The 17,142-nt window shown below is 47.2% G+C and overlaps 1 protein-coding gene across 7 annotated transcripts in view; it reads right to left on the bottom strand.

The window, feature by feature from the left end:
- ABLIM3 (actin binding LIM protein family member 3) overlaps window positions 1–17,142 on the bottom strand; it is a 108,749-nt gene that overhangs the window by 76,045 nt on the left and 15,562 nt on the right. The gene's annotated exons all lie outside the window — the stretch shown is intronic.

Below are 17,142 nucleotides of genomic sequence, written 5' to 3'. Positions count from 1 at the left end.
TCATCTCTAGAGTGGGAATAATTCAGGTCATCGGTGAGTATTATATCACTTAAATTATATAGAAGTGCTTAGTACACAGCTTGCATGTAACTCGGGCGTGGTAAATACAAGCAACGATTAATATTAAAAGATCTCTGGGGGGCACCTGGGTGGCTCAGTGGGTTGAGCGTCTGACTTCGGCCCAGGTGATGATCTCAGGGTTCGAGAGTTCAAGCCCCGGGTCAGGCTCTGTGCTGACAGCTCGGAGTCTGGAGCCTGCTTCGGATTCTGTGTCTCCTTCTCTCTCTGCCCCTTCCCAGCTTATGCTCTCTTTCTCTCTCCGTCAAAAATAAATAAACTTAAAAAAATTTAAAAGACCTCTGAAGCCACGCGCTCCCATCTCCAACTCAGTATAGGAACTTTTTCTGAATGGCTCCTGTCACTTGCTACCGAGTTGGGTTCAGACACTGTCAAATCCATTTTTGGACCAGTCCAACTTGGGCAAAGGTCTTCTGGATTTTTCCCTCCCTCCTGTCAGGAAGAGTGGCGCCCTGGCTACCGCCTGTTCCCCACCTTAGAGGCTCCTCCTCTTTCTCCCCCCATCTCCGAGCTGTCTGTGTACGGGTTCCCGTGGGCTGTAGAGGTGGGTGGTTGACACGCTTTTGATGTACCCTGAAGAGGAATGTGTGACTTGGGTGTTTCCTGTGGTGGGAACAGAGGCTATGATCTGCGCTTTCCTGGGGCGGTGTATTTTGGGCACATCTGCTGTTCCCTGGGGGACGCGTTGGCACGTCGGTTGTGTGTGCATACTGAGAATCGGTGAATGATTTGTTTTCTGGAAACTGTAGGGAGACCGTGAGGGCTGCTTTCCCACAGCGCAGAAGGGCCACGCATGTGCCCCCTCATGGCATCATTACACCTGTGTTCATCGTGTGACTCCCTGGGGCCGGTCAGAGCGGAAGAGGACTGGGAGGTGACCTCATACACTAGACTGTGAGCTGCATGAGGGCAGGGACCACGGGTGTCTTGTTGGCCACTGTACTATTGTGTGCCACGTACGTGAGTGCTCAAAAGTATTTGGTGGATAAATTAAAGAGCGAATAAAATGAGTCCCTTGGTTTCATTTAACAAATGAGAAGGCTGAGGCCCGGAGGGAGGGGAGAGAACTTAGGCTTGCTTGCGTCAGTGTCTGAGGGTGTGTGTTCTAGAATAACAGGATAAGAGAGGCAACCCGGAGAGTGGCCCCAGGGTCACCAAAAGGTGGGGGAGGGAGTTCACAGACACAGAGGAATACATTTCCATAAATCTGGAGTAGTGCTGAGGCTTAGCATTAGCCCAGGTGGGCCGATGGGGGTTGGGGGTGGGGTGGGGTCAGTGGTCTAAGATGCAGAAGCATAAGGGGACAGCTCGGAAAGAAGCTGAACAAAACAGCATGGCTGAATGCCCAAGGAAAGGCCTGGAAGGATAAGGGATAGCAGTGAGAGAGCGGTTACTCTGTCAGAAACTGTGCTCAGCCATATGCATACGCCATCTCGCTGAGTTTTCGAGTTCAGGAGGGGGACCTTATTAATATCCCTCTTTTACAGATGCGGAAACTGAGGCCCAAAGAGCTGAGGTCACTCGCCCAAGGCCACACCGTTAGTATGGCAGCAGGACCTGAACCTAGGCAGTTCTCACCACGATGCTTTACTGCCTGCCATGCACCAGTGCCAACACGCTCCCTCTGGGGAGGGAGTGGGCTTGGGGGAGGCTACAAAGGGCATCTAATTACTCCCCAGACAGTAATCATCCATCCCTTGTCTAGCCGATTTCCAACGTGCACATACATTTCACACAGATTTAAGAATAACGTTTGGAGGGTACAGCCCAGGAAACTGGGCACAGTCATGCAGCATCTGTGGCCAAGGATGAAGACGCCATGATGGTTGCCCCCGCCCCCGTCCCGCCGCCCCCCCCCCCAACAAGCGGATGGCAGCCTTGAGCCACTTCCCCGGCAGGAGAGGGCAGCCCGACAGGTGTGGGTGTTGGGTCCCTCAGAGAGGCAGGCTCTGCAGGTGCTGGCAGCTGTCACAGAGCAGAGGCAGGGGCGCTCTGGGAAACCCCCAGTCCCTGCACAGATGGCCTGGCCTGGCCCCACTGTCCCGTGTCAGCAGGTCGGTAACACGGTCTGTCACCCCAAGACGACATTGTAAAAGCCTTGCTGCAACAGAAACTCTTCCTCAGCCTCTCTCTGCCAGGCTCATCAGTGTGTTCCGTGGTCATGGCGGGGAGCTGGCAACATGGCCGCGCCACCTTCTTCAGAAGTATGTTGTCAGGACATGTGTCAGAACGGCACGCTCTTGGCCAGACAGGCTGCTCTTGCCTGACAGCCAGCTGCCACGCTCCAGCTCCAGCAGCAAGAGTCTGTCTAGACTCAAATGGCTCTTTACCTCAGCGAGGTCCCAGGCGAGGACCCTGGACCTCAAGTCCACGACTGGAGTGATGTATTCTTCACTTGTTGGTCAAGTCACTTGATAAAATGAGAATTGTGGATTTTTATTGAGTTGCTAAATTCGGAAAGCTGGTCCCGAAACAGTATCATAGAATTAACTTTCTACTCATTTCTGTGTTCATCTTATGATAAGAAAGAAGGAAAGAAAGAAAGAAAGAAAGAAAGAAAGAAAGAAAGAAAGAAAGAACCCATATACTTCTGACTGAATTCAATAAAACACTTCAAGATTAAAAAACAGCAACAATAAAAGCCCTCAATTCTTTCTTTTAAGTCAGCTTGGTTCCTATTTCAGCATAAGCAGAAACTCAACATAAGCAGATGGCCAGCATGTACCCCCATCCTGCTCTTCACTGGGGTTGCGTTGGGGGGCTCAGCCCAGAGGGGCAGCACGGGGCCTCTTTCTAAGGACTCAAATAGATCTGTGTTCTCATTTCTTTCCCGCAGATTCTCCTCCCCACCTCTGGGCCAGGGAATCATTTTGTTAGCTGGGGGTAAGGGAGTCCTTTTTGCTCTCTCTAATTTACACTTTCTCTAGGATGTTTAGCTTTGTAGTGGATCCTTCCTGTTCTAAGGGCACAAACTTTTGAAATTCAAAAGCCAGGAAGTGACCTCTTTTGTCTCTGCCTCCTGCTGCCCATCCTGGCCCTGAGGCCTCCTTCACTGAATAGAGGGAAGGAACAGGAGGGCTGGGTGAAGGAAGTACCAGTTAATATTTCAAGACTATCATCTTGCTGCACTTGGGCACGGGGTTCTAAAAATACGATCTATAGAGCTGGGTATGAATGGCTGAGAAATAGTTGAGACTTGCTGCAGGAGGGGGAAATCCCTAGGGTGTTTGGCATTTTTCCCCCCGCTTGGAGGTGGCTCCTGTCAATCAACACCACGTCTCTTGTCATTGCTGACTCTGTCCCTCATATCTTTACCAAGCCCCCAATCAGGGACACTGAAGGGCTGTGAAAAGAGCTAAACACTAACATGAACTGGGCAATTACTAGGTGCCAGGCCCTGTGCCAAGTTCTTCAGACCTACCATATCTCACTGAATTCTCAAGCCCCACGAGACAGATACCCTAGGATCCCTCTTCTATCCAAGGGCAATCTGAGGCACAGAGAGGTTAATTAATTGGCCTGAATTCACACCACATGCAGACATTGGAGCTAGGATTCACGCAGGCATTGGAGGTCTAGAAGAGGCTTGATTTTGCCTCCTAGTGTATCCTGAGGGAAAGAAGGGGACCTGGCCAGCCAGGCAATCCCAACAAGCATAATGGCTGTCTTGCCCTGGGGCCTCGAGGCACCCTTTCCAGCATCTCTACAGCTTATCTGAGAACACTATTTGGGTTGCTTCAGAGGCCCTGGAAACCATGTCAGAAATAGAGGAACTCCAGGAAGCTACCAATTGTCTTTGTGCTATGAGTGACTCAGTCCCTTGGCCTCCGAGCCAGAGGTTTTAATACTTATACAATGTTTGCTTCCTGAGACTGGCAGGCCATCAGGTTCTGACAGACTGTTGGGAAATGCAAGGAACATCAGCTGTCACCCGGGCTCCCCTTGACTTATGGGTTTTCAGCATCAGAAGGGAAGGCATATAGAAAATATCTCGTCTAGAGCTTTCCTTTTTTTTTTTTTTTTTTTTAAAGCTTCAAACCCTTCCTTGAAATGATGAAATGGCCTCTAGGTTGTCCGGATTCATTGCAAACCATGCCTGGAATGCAAACACACGGTGACCTGGGAGTTATTCAGGGAAATCCCCTAGACCAGGGGATGCTTGTGTCGGATGGGGCTCCCAGACACGCTTTATTTGCGCGGCGCGGTGTTTGTTTTTAAATCCTTCCACATCACCATGGCTCCCACCTCTTCCTTTTGCCTCACCCCTGGCCAGCTTCTCTCCCACACTGCCAGGCACTTGAAGGCACTGGCGTTGTGATCACCGCCCAGGGCCCACACAGCTGCTGTGACTGAAGTGATGTAGGGTCTGACGCGCCACCTACTTGTGACCCCCTCTCTCTCCAAGCTAGCCCTCAGGACGGACACCTTCCTTAGGCTCCTTCTCCTCCACATTTTACAGATGCAGCATGCAGCCCTGAGGCTCCGTGAGGGGAGGAGCTCGCTCAGGGTCTCTGCCACCCTGGCCACATCAGATGTTCTCCAGCAGGGAGATGTTCTCCCTTCTGATCAGGGACCGTTTGCCCAAGAACAGGCCAAAGTCAGGTACAAGTGACACCAAAGCCATCCCAAGCAGCTTCGGTGCTCAGGGGGCAGAGGTCCCCCAAAGCCCCCTCTCTGGTGTCCAGAGTGCTTGCCTCACTGCTCCAAGTTCGACAGGGCTCTCCTGGATGACCTTGGCCATCATCCATTCACCTGCAGGCGCGCTTACTACACAATAGCACCCCCCCCACCCCCCAAATCTGGGCTGTCAGGCCTTCCTTTCCCCAGGCTGGGAGGATGGCTCATCATGGTTCTACTGTGTCTCATCTGCTCCCTCCCTCCCTCTTTCTTTCTTTATCTCTCAGTCCCTCTCTCCTTCTGCCTTTCTTCCCCCTCCCCACCTTCCCCCTGTCTTCCTTCCTGCTCTGTCTTACCAAGATTTCTGTTAATAGCTGGTTCTTCCCTGGGAGACGGAACCAGTTATTTTTTGTGAGGCCTCAGGCAGGACACGCCCCATTCCTGGGTTACTGTTTTCCCATCTATAAAGGAAAAGGTTTGCATTCTTGGATCTCTCAGTTTCCTTTCGGAGCCAATATGCTATGCATATTAAACACAAGTGCAACACAAAATGCCTTCAGGGGCCAGGCAGGTAATGTCAGTGCAAAATCAATCCAAGGGGATCAAACTGACAAGATTCGCTCACCTAATGGAGAAGAAGCTGCTAAGCCCCAGGGGATTATTGTCCTGCAAAAACATGTTAAGGTCCCAAAAAGGCGTATCTGTGGCAGGATATATTCTGCCTGTGGGCCACCAGCTTGGGATCCCTGCATCCAGGCAGATAGATGACCACAAAGTCACTTCCAATTACCATCTGAGAAGTCACATGCTCACCATATGCCTGTAGGATCTGGAAGAGTAGAATATTCCTAAAATGAGGTCTTGCAGAGCCCCAAGCTGGATAAGGGAGCACCATATAAGCATGTCAATCTCAAGGTCCTGGCTACATTACTTCCTCAGGGACGGGCATGGGTTTTCAATTTTTCTGACCATGAACCACTAGAAGAAATTACTTTTGCAAAATGACCCAATACACAAATACGTGAAACAAAATTTTCGCAAACGAGACTTATTTTTAGTACACATGATACGTACTGATCTTTTCTTTCTCTATTCCATTCCATTTGAATACTTCCTGCTATTTCATTAAAAAATGTTGCTTGCCACCCAGTAATATGTATAAGTTCAGAGATGAAAAGAATGATGAAGATCATTCTAGGTTTGCACTGTCCCACAGGCTAATCACTCTTTAAATGTGGCCAAATTAACATCAGTTAAGTAAAATTAAAAATCCGGTTTCCCAGTCACACTAGCCGTATTTTAAGTATTCATGTGGCCACATATGGCAAGTGGCAATTGTATTGGACAGCAGAAATAGAACATCGTCATTAGTGCAGAAAGTTCTATTAGGTGTCTTTACAACAAGCCTCGCGGTTTTGCCAAGAAAAGAGACCAAGGCCCGTGGCCCTTCAGAGAGAGAGATTTGAAATTGCGGACGTATGGGTTGGGGACAAATGGAGGTAGCCTCAAAGATGTCTGCCAGGGTCACACGAGGAATCAGGGTGAAGAGTGGGCCCTCGCAGGTTTATCTTCACTATGGGACCCGCAACTCGAAGGCCACATCTGCAGTCCACAGGGGAGGTGGTTGGATTAGACTCTTAACCTTCACAGAAAAACTGAAGCAAATTTTCATGGCTCTAGGTGGTATTTATGGAGTAGTTTCTGTGAGCTGGAGCAAAAACGGGCTATGGAGCCTGTCAGATCTAGGTTCAAATCCAGCCTTTTCCTCTCGCAAGCTGTATGAGATCGAGCAAAGTGCTATGCCACTGAGCCTCAGTTTCCTGATCTGTAAACTGGGAATGGTATATTTGCCTTTCAGAATTTTTGAATGGAGCAGAGGTGGCGTAAATGGCTCCTTTCTTCCTGGAAGTGCTTTGTGCCATATCATCTGGTATATTGCAAGTGCTAAGCCAAAGCTTGCTGTAATGATAACGATAACAGCAATAATCATAGCAAAGCTAAATATTGTGGAGATGTAAAGATAAAGTAAATACATCTCCTACTCTATAGGAAATTCCACGATGGAGTAGGGAAGTTTTTTTTTTTATTGCATCTTTTTAAAGATATGTTTTTAACGTTTTATTTATTTTTAAGAGAGAGAGAGAGAGAGCACAAGCAGGAGCAGGCGAGGGACAGAGAGAGAGAGAGGGGAACAGAAGATCCGAAGCGGACTCTGTGCTGACAGCAGCAAACCCGGTATGGGGCTGGAACTCATAAACTGCGAGATCATGACCTGAGCTGAAGTCTGAGGCTCAACCATCTGAGCCACCCAGATGCCCCTAAATTTATTAAAATTAAGTTTATTTATTTTGAGAGAGTGAGTGGGGGAGGGGCAGAGAGAGAGAGAGAGAGAGAGAGAGGGAATCCTAAGCAGACTCTGAGTGGCAGCAAGGAGCCTGACGCCAGGCTCGAACTCATGAGATCATGACCCAGATGAAACCAAGAGTGGGTGGCTTAACTGACTGAGCCACCCAGGCACCCCTTTTATTACTGCGTCTTTAATGCCAAACCCAGTCCCTGGGGACTAGTAGGCACTCAATTCATACTTGCCAAATAACAAATAATGAAAATATGTCCCTGAATGCTATAGCCTAGAATTTCTTAAAAGAATCAGAGAGGTCTAAAAATGGGGTGCTGACAATCTTACCAATTATTTCTGATTGAAAAGGGGAAGGGAAAGAGAGACAACAACGGAGGGCGGGGCATTTTGTACTTTAAAGTAGGTTGTTGCCACATGGTCATCTGGGATGAAGAAGTCAAGACACGGGAAGTAACCAAGAAAGAGAATAAAACGACTAAAAGATAATTAGGGGGAAAGATGAATACATTTCCTTCCGAGAGAAAAGGTTTTATAAAAACAAAGATCCTCTCCCTGCCCCCCCCCTTCCCCAAATCAATGGGCAAAAGTTGCTTTTTTTATCTTCAGGAAACAAAGCATTGTTCAGAGTTTAAAGTTGAATCTGTTTATCCGGGGGGATGCGGGGGCAATGTTTACTTTCTGTGCGTATCAGCAAGTAGTTCTCAATTACGGTTTGGCCCGTGCAGAGTGCCCTGCAAACAGCTTTTCGCGGCCGCAAATGTAGCGGACATCTGTTGTTTTGCTTGCTCAGCATCTGCTCGGCTTCCTCTGGCAACACAACCTCGTTTTCCCGTGGGGAACCCGCTCCGTGGGCTTTGGGTGGGCTGACCCTCTTCTAACGCAGGGTCGGGAAGGAGCCCGGGGCCGGCCAGTGCAGAGAACCCCAATTCTCTCCCACGTGACCTGGCAGGCACGTGACCACGTCATCTCCGGGGAATTCTACCGGAGCTCTCCCAGAAGCCATCTGGGTTGCTAAGCTAGGGGAAGGCGGTCCGGGGCTCCCGATGCCATCTCGCCCCCCCCCCCCCCCACGTTGGGACAGCCTAGTGGATAGGGATGGAAGGAGAGGATGAACAGATCCCTGAATCTATCACCTGAGTCTGTGGATCCAGATGGGCCCGAAGCCAGCGGCACATCTGAGCTTCCCAATCATACGCACCAATATAGCACAGTCTTTTTCTAAAACAATTATGAGTGAGCTTGAGTTGTGGTTTCGTCACATGCAGCCGACTACTTTATGTCTTAATTAATCACAGTTTTCCCTCTAAATCATAATCTGCCATCGATTTAAGTTAAACACATTCCAGGACCATTTCACGCCAGATCTCATGTATGTGACTTGATCCCGGCATCTCGCTGAGGGCACAAGGACGGATGAGGTGGACACGGTCCCCTGTCCTCGTGTGACTCACACTCCAGCAGGGAAAATAGTGGGCAAAGTGCTCCAAGAGAGGAAGAGGAGTCCGTAGCAGGCACCACTGTTGTGGTCTCAACAGCCATTCGTCTCTTCATCTGCTAACAGAACCTCCCTCTCCTGCAAGAAACCCGTTTTTGTTTATCCTTCCCTGAGCAGCCATGTCTTTCTGTCTTTCCTAGACCTGGGGAGGGAGTCCTTCTTGGTGAAACTGGCTCACATAACCTCATTCCTTTGCCAGCTGATTGACCCAGGCAGAGGCATGTGACGGACTCCTGGCCGAAGAGACAGGAGGGGAGGTTGGGTGGAAGCCCAAGGTTTTCCTTGCCCTTCTCAGCCTCTGGACGTTTTTGTCCGCCTTGGACGCTGGAACTGCAGCCCTGCGTCCCGCAACGGATCCTGAGGGGAGCCACCTACACTGTAAAGAATCTGGGTGCTTGAGGAGGCTGCTGAGCCTTTAAATCGACCTGCGTGGCTCCGCGATCACCCCTGCCCTCCTCTGGCCTTTCTCTTCTATGAAACAGACATGGCTAGATTCTTGAAGCTACTTTTAGTTGGGGGCTGTCCCTGAGGGCTGCAGGCACTCTACGGAACCAAGGGTGCTATGCTAAGGAGCCTCTGAGCAGTTGAGGAAGGTTTCTGGAGGCACTCTGGGGATGAAAAAGTTAGCCAAGCAGAGGTGAGGTGAGACAAGGTGGGTGTGGAAGTCAGTGGTGGAAGTGAAACTGGAACGATGTCTTCATGGCGGTGCTTTTTGCTGGATGTTTCTCAAAGTGATCAGCCAACCGCCTGCTTCAGAATCACCTGGGGAGGGGGTATGGATTATCAAAATACAGATTCCTGGGCTTTACCCCATACCTACTGAATCAGACTTTAAGTTTTAAACAAGCTCCTCTGGAGAGTCTTTTCTTAAAAGACCAAGAGCCCTTGGGTTAGTGACTAGAAGACTCACCCACTCTTTGGCACCGCGATGAGAATGTTAGAAATCTTGATATCTGATACTAGTGCACATCAAAAGTGTTGTCACAGATAGATTTATGCCAATATCCTTCTGAGTATTACAAAGTGTATTTTCTCTGATGTGTTTGCCAATCTTCACAGATGTTTAAAAGTCAGCTGGCAATGAAATGATGTCCTAATACAAATAGATTAGCCTCCTCTTAATTCATTAAACCCTTTTCTTTTCTAAAGTTGTCATTTCTCTCAGGAAGAGCTGTTTCTGGTCTGTTATTAGAGCTATCACCCCCCCCGCGCCCCCCCCATCAGGCAGAGATGAACAGCGGTGGCTGCGTGGGCAGAGAGATGAGCAAAGGTGTTTCCTCTCTCTCTAGTGTATTCTGAGGAATGCGCTTTGAGGTCTCAGAACCAGCTTGTCACGTGGTCACTTGTCCAAACCAGAGTCAGTTCTTGGGACACGATGAACCCTGAAACTCGTGGGTTCATGGAAACTCTTACAGTCTACCCATTACCAAGACATATAGATGGATCCTTTACCCAGCTTCCCAGTTCAGCCTTTTCCCTCCATCTCTACCAGTCCTGTCCCAGCCACAAGCATCTCTCCCCTGGCTTCCATCGCTTTCCTACCACACATCTTTCCTAGATCAGTGGCTCTCAACAAGGGGCAATTCCCTGATCCCCCTGACCCTACACACTGGCGGGGCGGGGGGGGGGGTCATTTCAGTGTCTTGACTGAATTTTAGCTCGTGTTTTTGGATTCAACAGCAGAGTCAGGACTAGAATCCAGGACTTCTAATGCCAAGTCTAATGTTCATGCCATGGCCGCAGGATCCACGGTACCAGAAAAAAGACCTGAACTTAGGAGAGTGGACGGGATGGGATGAAATGGAAATGGGCAGTGCAGGCAGAAGAGTCAAGCAGACGGCACGAGCAGGGAGGGGGCTTGGTAGCTGGAGGTACAATACACTTGGCTAGAATAGCATACACAGAGAGCACAGTGCGTTTAGATCTCAAGAGCAGCTGCTCAAAAGTCCAGGAGCCCACAGAATCCGGTTTAATGTGAGTTAATTTGAACTAAGAGCTCCTGCAAATACAGTCTTAAGGAGGGGGTTAAGGGGCGCCTGGGTGGCGCAGTCGGTTAAGCGTCCGACTTCAGCCAGGTCACGATCTCGCGATCCGTGAGTTCGAGCCCCGCGTCGGGCTCTGGGCTGATGGCTCAGAGCCTGGAGCCTGTTTCCGATTCTGTGTCTCCCTCTCTCTCTGCCCCTCCCTCGTTCATGCTCTGTCTCTCTCTGTCCCAAAAATAAATAAACGTTGAAAAAAAAAATTTTAAGGAGGGGGTTAAAATTCTGTACCATTGTAGCTCAAAAGCAGCCACAGACAACAAGAAAATGAATGAGCATGGCTGCATTCCAATAAAACTTTATTTACGAAGATAGGCAGTGGGCCGGAATTAACCTTTGAGCCACAGCTTGCCCACCCCTGCTACAGATTCATTCAGTGGGCTAGCAGAAGTATGTGTGTCTATGCTCAGCGTCCTGATGCCACCCATGTTTCAAAGCCAGCTCAGAGGTTGTCTGGCTGGGTATTAGACTAGATGATTTTAAAGCTCCCTAGCCGCTATGAGATTCAAGGATGCTTTGGCCTGATTTTACCTCAAGGATAGAGAGGTAGAATCTCCACCTCCAATTCAAGCTATGTTTGGAATGGAAACTATCCGCCAACAAAATGCCTCCAATTGTAATTGCCAGTTCTATAACTGAGCATATGTTGGTGGAAGCTTCAATTCATAGTGAGCCAGTTAAAATGCAAGGAAGGGACAGCTAGCAGATCTTTCGAGTTAAGAGTCCAGGCTGTTAATTACTTCTGTAAAAGAAATACATAAACATGCAGATGGCAACTGTAGTAAATATGATCATCTACATATAAATATCAAAATCCAACCCACTCCTCAAGGCCTATCTCATATGCAACATACTTCTAGAAATTCTTCCAGATTCTCCCCTCACTTTCCTCTAAATATGAGCTCTCTTCTTTAAAAACTCATGGCATAAACTCCTTATGACTAAGCAGTGGTTCTCAAACTTGAGCAGGCATCACAATCCCTAAATGTCTTGTGAAAAGACAGATTGCTGGGCCCCAATGCCCCGGTTTTCCATTGAATAGGTGTGGCGTGAGGCTGAGAATTTGCATTTCTAATGAGTTCCCTGGTGATGCTCCTGCTGCTGGTCAGGGGACCACCACTGACCTAGAACATTTTCTAGCCTACAATGGCGTTACTTGTGCTTGCTTTATTTCCCTTAGCAGATTTTAAATTGCTTGAGGAGAAATGCTACAGCCTAGAGGATTCTTGCGGGTCCTCGCCAAACATTTAGACACGCCCGTGGGATGAGGTGAGGAGTTAAGTTTCTGGTCAGGATGAACTTGACAGCTGTTTCCTACAACAGGTATTTCTTGAGCCCACAAAGAAGGCAAATGCAACAGACATGTTCCCAAGAAGTAACTAGGAGCCAGTACAGGAAATTTCTGTGGCTAAACCACGCTGTAATAGAAATCACAACATGGTCAAGTTCAACATTCTGGTGGAAGACCAAAACCCAAATGAAATCCATCAAATGGTTATGTAACTTTTCCTATACACAATGTGGTTACTGGGTAGGGGTGGGTGTGTGTGTGGAGGGGGGGGACGCACAATGACAAATACCAGAAACACTAAAGCTCAGCTCAATACCCTTTGTAAGGAATCAAAAAATAAAAGCACGTTGGGGATCAAAATGTGGCTTTATTTGGAGTCAGGGTCTTTAAGGAGGTGATTAGGTTAAAATGAAGCCATTAGGGTAGGCTCTAACCTAATAGACTGATGTCCTTATAAGAAGAGGAGATCAGGGCAGAAGCATGCACGCGGCGATGTGAAGGCACAGGAAGAAGACAGCCGTCCACAAGCCAAGGAGAGAGGCCTCGGGAGAAACCAACCCTGATGACCCCTCGATCTCAGACTTTGAGCCTCCAGAGCTATCGTGAGATAGATTTCTGTTGTTTAAGCCACCCACGTGGGGTATTTTGTTAGGGTAGCCCACGCAAACTTATATAGACTCCACAGCAGTATTTTAAATAATATAAAGGGTATAAAAGCTGCCAGGGAATCAAGATTATGCAATGCCCCTAGAGTACAATATGCCCTGCACCACCTCAGCCCTAACATCTCTTGCCTGGAGGATCCCAGCAGGTCCACACCGGACCTTCTCCTCACCCACTCTCCACACAGTAGCCACAGAGATGCTTTCAAAATGCAAATCTGATGACGCTTCACCTTGACTCCCACCATCGCCAATGGCATTTAACACCATTCAGTGGCTTCACTTGACCTTTGGGATAGAGCCAGACTGCCTGCCATGGTCTGCAAGGCCCTGCGTGGCCAGGTCCCTGCCAGCTTCCCCCATCTCTTCCCAGACCCTTTTCCCCTCTGGCAGTGCATGATAGCCACACTGGCTTTCTTCCTTTTTCCTCAAATGCATCCTGATCTTTCTCAACACCAGAGACTCCCAGTCTGAAACAGACACGCCAGAGGGGCTTCTGCATTCGGACGGGTGACATTTCCTGGAAAACGCATCTTGAGGCAGATGGCTTCCAGCAGGAAGAAGTCCTGACTGCTCTTGCCCCACTGCCTTTGTCAGGCTAGTCACCAGCAGAAATCATCCAAAGAGCAGCTGACAAGTGTCAGAGCTTTGAGGAAGGGGCACAGTAAAAGGTGAGGCCTACTGAGATGGACGCAGGATGTCCTTCCCGAGCTGGACACAGGTGTCACCAGGTACCATTCACCTGGGAATTGTAAAAGGAGCTGAGGGGTGAAATTCTGGGCCTGTTGGCCAAAACAAATCACCTGCTCTGACGAGAGTGATGAAAGGGTTCTTTCTTTATGGTCTGGCTTGTCCACTGCCCTTCCAGACACAAAGAGAAGCGCAAAGCCTCTATCCTGCGCTTGCTGTCCTATGTCTCTTTTTATTATCACTTAATTGTAGAGACCACGCTTTCTGAATGAGAGACTGAAATGCATGGTTGGACGCATGGCCTAACAATGGGATGAAATATTTAAAATGAGGACAACTGAACATAAGGACACTAAACCCGCAATGAACGGACTCTTTTTACCTTGCCCTATTTACCTATAACCCAAATAAAGCTGGATTTGCCTTTGCTCAACTGCTGTGCAGAATTGTATTAAATTTTAATGATTAAAAGACGCATAGCCAGCAACCAAAAGTAATAAAAAAAAAAAAAAAGCCAAATATATGCTGGCTTCTCTTTCAAAGAATAGCCAAGGGAAAAAGGCATCTACTTAATAACTAGCAAAACAGAGGCTACCCCAAAGGCTTTCTCATTCACTGTCTCATTTGACTTTCACCAGACATGGGAGTCAGGGGAGGTGACGGTCATGTTGCCCGTTTTATGGATGAAAAAACTGAGGCTCAGGGAGCTGGAGAGATGTGGCCAGACTCCTACATATGCCTTCTGACCCTAGTTCAGTGAACTTTCTTTTCTACACTTTTGCGCACACACACACACACACACACACACTCACACACTCACAGAGACCACTAGGCTCCCTTTCCACTATTCTGCATCCTAAAATATTGTTTTTTGTTTTTTATTTCCTGGCACTGATGTCAGAAAAAATGATTATTGCCAATATAGGTTCAAGAAATCCCAAGAGATTCATCAACATTTGACTCCCAAACCCCAGTTAAACGTGTTGCTCAGAAAAGAAGGAGCAAATGTCAATGAAACATACAAGCATTTTTGCTCTCTCAGCCTCTCTAAGCTAGATTAATGCTTCAAGAAAAAAAAAATCCTACCAGAATACCTCTTTTCTAGCCAAAAAGGCATTCTGTCCCCAGTCGACTCCAGAAACCCGGTACAATAATTAACATGTGGGCCACAGGCCCAAACTCATTGGCATAGGACAGATTCTCAGATGAGAAACAGAGAAGCCCCAAATCCCACTCACATAAAGGGCTTATTGACATTATCTATTGAAAAGAATACAGATTTCAAGGGATACAGGCAGAGAGAAACAGAATTTTGGCTACAGAGGAAGTAGGTGGGGGCAGGGGGAAACTTCTCCCCTAGTTCAAAGCCCCTACATTTTCACCAGAGCATTCTCTAAGTTCATACAGTCAAATGGACTTTGCCACTGGCTAAGGAGCATTTCCCCATAGCACTGATGTCACAGAAGCCAAAATAATCCAGGCCAGCAAACACATTCCAGTTATAAAACAGAAGGTTTCAGAGAGCTCCCACAGGCAGATTAGCTATGTGTGACGCTCAGGTGTCCTGGACGTGGGGGCAGCCACTCAACCTGGGGCTAATACCAAAAAGAGAAATGACCTCAGTAAGGGCAATGGCATTCAGATCCAGAAAACCCAAGAGAAGACAGTGGTTCGATTATTAGAGGGAGGGGGACAGAGGAGATTAGGGCTAAAAGTCTCCATGAGAAGCCAGAAGTCTGAAAAGTGCCAAGCAAGAGGACGGACACAGGCATTCATACCATTTGCTTCCGGTCTCTGTGCCGGGTACGGGACGCAGAGGGCTCTGGAGCTGGAGGACAATTCTTGCCTGTTAGATAGTTAGCCTATTTGTGCTTCAGATTCTTCTCAACCTGGAGGTACAGTCAGAACGCCAGGTGGTGAGCCAACAGAGGGACCATAAAGAATAGCTATGAATACAGAGCGTCTCAGACTTCCTAAGGACAAGGTGTCCTAAGGTTTTCTTGAGTCCTTTGACCCCCAAAGCTTTTCCCAAGTGAGCGCGCTACAATGACACTAGCATTACCCTGGTGTCCCTTTTCTGGTACCCACCAAGTCCAGGGAAGACCAGTCAGCACAAGCAGATTTTAAAGACCATGCCCTGAAGCTCATGCGTGTTGGTGTAGTCATTTATTTGGCAATAAACTTGGGTAATTTCTTGCAGACTGGGTAACTGCTATGTGTTAAGGACTAGGGATGCACTGGTGAATAAAACCAGCATGCTTCCTATTCTTTGGGCGTTCACAATTCCATGGGGGAAGATACACAGTAAGTCAATAAACAAATAAATAACTACAAAGTAGGACTAGTCGAAAGAAGGAAATGAGTAAGGGGTGGGGACAGGTAATCTGAAGATAAAGCATGTCGGCTGACACTGCAAGAATTTGAAGCCAGCCATGGCAGACCAGGGAGAAGAAGAATGTGGGTGGAGGAACAGCATGAGCAAGGGCCCTGAGGCTGGGAAGCACATGGCGAGTTCAAGGGGGCCAGTATAGCTAGAACATCTGGGTCGGGGAGAGAGCTACACAAAGTAACTTGCAGAAGAGACACTTAAAATATACAGTTGAAAGTTTCCCAAGCACTTTCCCAGGTGTTATTACAGTTGAAACAGACCTTTGAGGTAAGCGAGGCTGAGAGATCTATTAGGTTGATGAGGATCCTAGCAGCTATCACAGAGTTCATAGGAGAGTTGAGATTTGGAGTCAGTTCTTCTGTTTCTAAGCTTAGGAATGTTTTAAAAGGTCTCTCTCTGTCTCTCTCTCTCTTTATATATATATATATTTATACATATAATGTATATTTATATAATTGTTATATATTTATATATGATATATATTTATGTACCTATATATTTATATATCTATACCTAGTATATATTTACATACCTATATATTATTTATATGTAAAATTTAGAGTATAAAAGTTTATACATAACTATATATACATATATATTTATATATACACATATGTATATGTATATATACACATATATACACATATATATGTAAATGTGTGTACGTATGTTTATATACATATTATATATATACATAATACTTATATATATATATATATATATATATACACACACACACACTTAAGTTGGGTATAAATTATAAATGAAATATGTAGGGGCACCTGGGTGGCCCAGTTGGTTCAGCATCTGACTTTGGCTCACAGTTCGTGATTTTGAGCCCCGTGTTGGGCTCCCTGCTGACAGCTTGGAGCCTGGAGCCTGCTTCAGATGCTGTGTCTCCCTCTCTCTCTGCCCCTCCCCTGCTTGCGCTCTCTCTCCTTCTCAAAAATAAATAAGCACTGAAAAGGTTTTAAAAAATCATGAAATACGTAGATCTTAAAAACAATGCTTTGACAAATGCATAAACCCATGTAAACAACATCTACAGTCATGATTGGGTAGTTTCCACCACTCCAGATAACTTGCTGCAAGCTGTTGCAATCAATCACTCCTTCCCCAACCAGAGGCAAACTATTATAATTTCCACCCCCATAGATTAGTTTTGCCTGTTCTCGAACTTCGTATAATGGAATCATACAGTATGTGATCTTTTACATCTGGCTCCCTTTACTTGGCATGCTTGTGAGATTTCATTTATGCTATGGCATGTATCAATAGTTGGCTATTTATTTATTTATTTATTTATTTATTCATTCTGGTGAGTAGCAATCCACTGTGTAAAATGTAGCACAATTTGTTTGTTTTTTTGTCTGTAGATGAACATTTGGGTTGTTTTCAGCTTTGGGATGTTATGAGTCAAGCTGCCAGGAACATTCCTGCACAAATCTTTTTTTGCAGATACATGTTTTCATCTCTCATGGGTAAATACCTAGGGGTGGGGGTGCTGGATCATAGGTAGGCG

The sequence above is a fragment of the Herpailurus yagouaroundi genome, unplaced genomic scaffold, assembly GCF_014898765.1.
Source record: "Herpailurus yagouaroundi ecotype Mexico unplaced genomic scaffold, PumYag 29, whole genome shotgun sequence".
Taxonomy (NCBI): domain Eukaryota; kingdom Metazoa; phylum Chordata; class Mammalia; order Carnivora; family Felidae; genus Herpailurus; species Herpailurus yagouaroundi.
Note: the sequence above shows the minus strand (reverse complement) of the source record. Positions and strands in the feature narration are given on the sequence as shown.